Source organism: Corylus avellana, chromosome ca2 (genome assembly GCF_901000735.1).
Source record: "Corylus avellana chromosome ca2, CavTom2PMs-1.0".
Classification (NCBI taxonomy): Eukaryota; Viridiplantae; Streptophyta; class Magnoliopsida; order Fagales; family Betulaceae; genus Corylus; species Corylus avellana.
The window spans coordinates 34,441,255-34,447,464 of NC_081542.1; the positions used below are offsets into that span (position 1 = coordinate 34,441,255).

At 37.6% G+C, this 6,210-nt stretch overlaps 1 pseudogene; it reads left to right on the top strand.

The window, feature by feature from the left end:
- The first annotated feature begins 704 nt into the window (after positions 1-704).
- LOC132169644 (G-type lectin S-receptor-like serine/threonine-protein kinase At1g11330) lies at positions 705-2,262 on the top strand (annotated as a pseudogene).
- Positions 2,263-6,210: the final 3,948 nt, after the last annotated feature.

A 6,210-nucleotide genomic window follows, 5' to 3' on the forward strand; every position in this document is an offset into this window, starting at 1 on the left:
TCCTACGTCATCATTCGGAAAACTGCTCAAACAACCTTAATCGATGTACAGAAATCGTCGACTGATGGAGTTGATTTTTATGTTCGTTTGGCCTATTCAGAACTTGGTGGGTTATTTTTGTTTTCTGTCGAAATTTATGGTCTTATGCATCGAATCATCTACAGCTGCTGCAGTTGTTTTGCTACTTTATGTTCCAAAAATAGATGAAATTGTATTTCAACCCAACCCCATCTATTCGGACTTTGCATGAATTAGTTTGATCTTTTCTCTGATTTTTACAAATAAAGAGGGAAATGAGAAAGTAATTATCACAGTCACAGTGATCATAGGAGTAATGTTGACTGGAATCTGCACTTGCTTATTGTGGTGTGGGATGGCTAAACGAAAAGGTAATATGCACATTATTCATGTTAGCTGATCAATGGATTAAGTGCCTGTTTGGGTATGTATTTGAGGAGTCTAAAAATGCGTTTAACACCCAAAAAGTTCGTTTAAAGAAAAAAGTACTCGTTTAGTAAAAAAAAATTGAAAGCGCTTTAAAGGGTCCAAAAAGCTCAAAAATGGCCAAAACACACTTTTAGACTTAAAACTTCTATTTCTCGAACACAATCCCAAACATGCTCTAAGAAATGTTAGGACATTTCTACATATATAGAGATAATTACTAACTACAATTGTATAAACACCCAGCAAGGAAAAAGAAAATGAAGGAGAAGTTAGTGTTCAATGGGAACCAAGTTAAACTCCAAGAGCTAGCATTATTCAGTCTTCAGATACTGGAAAGTGCAACAAATAACTTCCATGAATCAAATAAGCTTGGGCAGGGTGGATTTGGTCCCGTATACAAGGTAATGGTTACTCTTGTAGAGGATTATTATTGCCTAACAATTTGAATATATAGGCGATTGGTTGTTGTTTGTTTGTAGGGAAAACTATCAGATGGACAAGAAATTGCGTTAAAAAGACTTTCAAAAGACTCTGGACAAGGGCTAGAAGAATTTATGAATGAGGTGTTGGTGATCTCTAAACTCCAACACCAGAATCTCGTTAGACTCCTTGGCTGCTGTGTTGAAGAGGAAGAAAAGATGTTGATCTATGAATACATGCCAAACAAAAGTTTGTTGCATTTCTCTTTGGTTAGTTCATGCTAATTCTCTTTGTTAGTATCTTTCAATATTACAATATAAAATTATCCATGTCAAGAGACAAAAGGGAATAATATTCTTGATTGTGGTATTTTAGTCTCTAAATACGTACTTCTTCTTATGTGACTTCACCAAATTTAGTTCTATTACAAAAGTGACATTTTCTTCATCTTACAAGTTTAATTAGAGTGCAGTTTCTTTTTCTTATTTAGTTTGATTAATTTCTTTAGATTCAATCAAACCAAAACAACTAGATTGGAGAAGATGCTTCAACATTATCGAGGCAATCGGTTGAGGTCTATTGTACCTTCATTGAGATTCTAGATTAAGGATAATTCATAGAGATCTAAAGGCAAGTAACATCTTGTTGGATGAAGAGCTAAATCCAAAAATATCAGATTTTGGTACGGCTAGGATTTTTGGGTGTAACGAAAATCAGGCCAATACTAATAGGGTCGTTGGAACATAGTAAGTACTTTTGTTTGGCCAAATGCACTAATATAACAACCCGAATAATTGATATAACGAGATTTTGACATGTTTTACTGTTAAAATTCAGCGGCTACATGTCCCCAGAATACACAATGGAAGGGCAATTTTCAGAGAAATCAGATGTCTTCAGCTTTGGAGTGTTGTTACTAGAAATAGTTAGTGGAAGAAGAAACACTAGCTTTTATTATGATGAGCACAACATGAGTCTTCTAGGATTTGTTAGTTTCTCTTATCTCATTGCCTCATTTTTTTAGAACTTACATTGCTTGTTTCGTATGAGTTTTTAGTATTGATGCTAAGATTTTCAATCTTGTTTTCATGTTTCTCTTTCCTACAGGCATGGAAAATGTGGAATGCAGACAACATTGTAGCATTAATAGATCCGATGATACGTGAACCATGCTTTGACATGGAAATTTTGAGATGCATACATGTTGGACCGCTGTGTGTGCAAGAATTTGCTAAAGATAGGCCAATTGTCTCCATTGTTATTTCAATGCTTAAAAGTGAGACTATTGATATGCCTCAACCAAAGCAACCTGCATTCACTGAAAGGCAACTTTATGCAGGAGAAGATACTGAATCAATAACTGAGTTGTCAAATACTGAAATAATGACATTGTAATAGCATGATAAAAAAGATCAGGACAGAAGTGACAAGGATCATGCATAACGTTTGAAGAACATTTTGTGAGTGAATATATGCACAAGAATGGAAAGAATCAAGCATAATAGTTGAAGATTATTTCTTTGTCTACAAGTATTTTAATTTGTCCACAAGTTTAGGGATATTTTTGTATTTTATATTTTCTTTTTCTCCAAGTATTTTGCTTGGAGAATACTCAAACATTAGCCTATATAAAAGCATGCATGTATTATTGTAAATTAAGTTTTGGAAGTATCTGGCAGCTAGAGACATGAGGGGGAAGTGTACGTTGTAGGGAGAGAGTGACCTCTCAAAGCCACGGGGTGGTCTTCGGCCATCGTCTTAGTGGGACGCTCTCTTAGCAAATTAGAGTTCCCTTCGGACCTAAGTTGTCTAAAAGTGTGTTCAATGTCAGGGTTGCAAGAGATTAAAGGCAATGATAAAGAACGACGACCTAACATGAACTAAAAGAAACAAAAATAAAAGCTCACAAACGGCCTAGAGATTTAGCCTTGGAGTGATGGAAATTCAGAACTTCAATCGCTGGAATCAGGCACTGAGCCATAGGTGCGCTCGATCGCACTGAAGAGGGCTAAGTTTCTAGACTTAGTTTAGGGACGGATGTCGGTAATGGAGTACGCTGCTAAGTTTCTATAGTTGTCGCAATTCGGCATGTATCTCATTCCGAATGAGGAGAAGGAGGCGAAGAGGTTCGAATGAGGTCTGAACTCTTGTATCAGGATTATAATGAGTTGCATCGACATTCGCAATTTCTCCCAGCTAGTGGATCTGGCTTCGATCTATGAAGAGAGTCTGAAGGAGAACACAGTGGAGCATGAGCATTAGAAGAGGAGGGCTCAAGGACCTGGTACTTTGGCAGGAGGAGTTGGACTAGCAAAGAGGTTGGCGGTGGGAAGTTTTCCACCCTAGAGGTCACAAGGACGTACCTCCAGCAACCCTCAAGTTTCGCCGCAAAAGAGTCTAATGTCGGAATTATGCAAGAAGTGCAACAAGGTTCACTGGGGATCTTGTAGGATGGCAACCAGGACTTGCTACCGGTGTGGCCAGTTTGGTCACTTTAGCAAGGGCTGTGTGAACAAGAGGAGCGTCCAGAAGCCTTTGGCGCCAGCATGAGTTTAAGCGCTTGTTCCAGGAGAGTCAGAAGGAGGATTGGAAGTAGTGACAGGTACTGTCCCTATACTTGGATTTGAGGCTTTAGTTTTGTTTGATATAGGGGCTACTCACTCTTTCGTATCTATCATGTTTGTAAGATTGTCTAGATTCGTAGTACGAACTTTGGAACCTGGTCTCGCTGTAGCTACCCTCATGGGGAAAACTGTAGTTTGTAAGCGTGCAGTTTGCGGATGCCCTGTTAGCACTTGTCGAAGGATACTTCCCGCAAACTTAGTTGTTCTCTCGATGGTTACTTACGACGTTATTCTCGGAATGGATTGGTTGGCAAAACATCTAGCGGTTTTTGACTGCGCTTGGAAGCAAGTTACGCTCAGGCCGTGGGGAGAAGGAGAAGTTACGTACGTTGGATCGCGAGAAAGGTTTTTACCACCTACCGTTTCGGCCGTTCGGGCCAGAAGACTTATTCTTGAGGGAGGGCAAGTGTTTTTGGCATTTGTTACCACCCCAGTGTTGTGCCAAATGCTACCTAAATTAATAGATAATATTTAGTATGTTTTAACTCGCAAGTGCACAAGATCAAAACAATAGTATAGTAGGCAAATACGAGATCATTCCCACGAGGATTGGTAAATTATGTTTAGAAGTAATTTCCTATTTAATTAAGAGATAAACTCAATTATCACGATTGAGTTAAAATAAAGAAATAAAATAAAAGATAAACAAAACTAAAAAGGATTAGGGTTTTGATATCCACCACTAATCAGACAAATTAAGATAACAACATGCCAATGCGCCAATTATATCGGTATAATTAATGTTTGCCAACCTAAGGGCATGGGTGTCTACTCCTTAAGCTATTGATTTCCCAAAGCAACGAATTAGGCATGGGTGTCTACTCTAATTTTTTTCTTTCTTAAAGGATTTAGCATGGGTGTCTACTAAATTGTTCTTTAAGAAAGCATAAATCTGTGGAAATCGACAAACACAAGGCCTAGGGCATGGGTGTGTACTCCCGATTCCCCATGTTGATTAACCTAAGAATCCGGTGTGGATATCTTTTGTTACTCTTATTAAACCCAGGACTCGATCATCCAAATTGATTTAACTAACTAGCCCATACCACAGGCATATGTTGGCTAGACAGACACATATGAGGAATACAAGATAACAAGTATTAATCAAGTTAAAAATACCAAAATATAATTATAGCAAAGGCGCCAATAGTGCAATCATAAAAAGACATGATTAGGCCTTCAATCTAGCCCTAATAAAAATATAAACTACATAACAAAAATAAAAGGGTGGAAGAGAACAAAAACCCAAACTCCTCTTCATGTAGCATTCAGTTCCTTTCCAGAGCTTGTGCCTCTTTTCTCCACATCTATGCCTAGAACCTCAGAGGTTTATTTATAGGCTTTAGAAGTCCTTGGAAAAGTAGTAAACCCTGGGGTTTTTGTAGGGTTTCAATCCTATTACAATTTGGTGTTTGGAAAACCCTAATATGGACATAGGGACATTATAGCCGCCACTTGGAATGCCTCCTGCGCACGGGTGCGCTCGATCGCAGCCCGTGTGCGCTCGATCGCAGGTCGGCGATCGATCCTTCTTTTGGCCTACGCTCGATCACTCCTGGCCTGGCTCGTGCAACATCTTCTCTAGTATGGCGCTCGATCGCAGTACCAGGGAGCTCCAATTTTTCCATCTTCTCTTTTTGAGCCTAAATCACCCAGTTTTACTTCACTTTCTTCCAAAAGCCTGTAAAAACATCAAAAACGCAAATAGGAATTAAAATGGCCTAATTAACTACAACCAAGGGATTAAAACATGTAAGATAAGGGCTGAAAATATGAATATTTTAGCGCTTATCACACCCCCAAACTTACATATTGCTAGTCCCTTAGCAATACAAAATTAAAAACTAAATGGAAACTGAGAACAAAAAGATAAATTCATCTTTCGTGGGATGTACGATTCCATTTAGCATATGCAAGAAGCCTTTTAAACCACTAGGAATTGCCTAGTGGACGAGTGAAGTCTCATGAGGGTTTTCCAGAAATGTTACCCACAAACATTACGCAAGAGTTTATGTGATCTGAAAATTAAGGTATCACTCAAAACCATGATTCTCATTCATTAGCAAGCTTAAAAAGATAAACTCCATCTTCACAATGAATTGGAATTTTAAAATTTAATTACTTACAAAAGACATACTAAGATATCACAAGTTTTAAAATAGGGTGCAGTGAACTAGCACATAAATATGAAGCTTCCAATTGTTTCTCATGTGCAATGTCTCAATATCTCAAATTTCACTGAAATCCCTATTAGAATGAACAACAATGGCATATTTTTCTCTCTTTTTTTTTCTTTTTTTTCTTTTTTTCGTCAGGTTGTGCAATGCTTGATTCCCTTAAGCTTTCTAATTCACCCATGTAACAAGTGTTAAGTCAATGACTTCCAAACTAGATGATTTTAGGGCATTAGTTGTAGAGACACCCCTAGGACTTACTAACTCGAATCAAAAAGGCTACGAAACCAAACTAACCATGACATTAACCAAATCAAAATTCTTCACCTTTTGATGTGAACATTCAATGCTTCGAGGCAAGAAGTCCAGTTACTCAGTGAAAAGTTTATCAATGATCATATTTTTGTTTCTTTTTTTTTTCTTTTTTTTCTTTTTTTTTTTCCACGTATATATATGCCAAGGTATCCATCTAATAAATCATCTAGTTTCACTTAAGACATAGAAACACACACATTAAACTTTCATGTCATACCCCACAAATTATG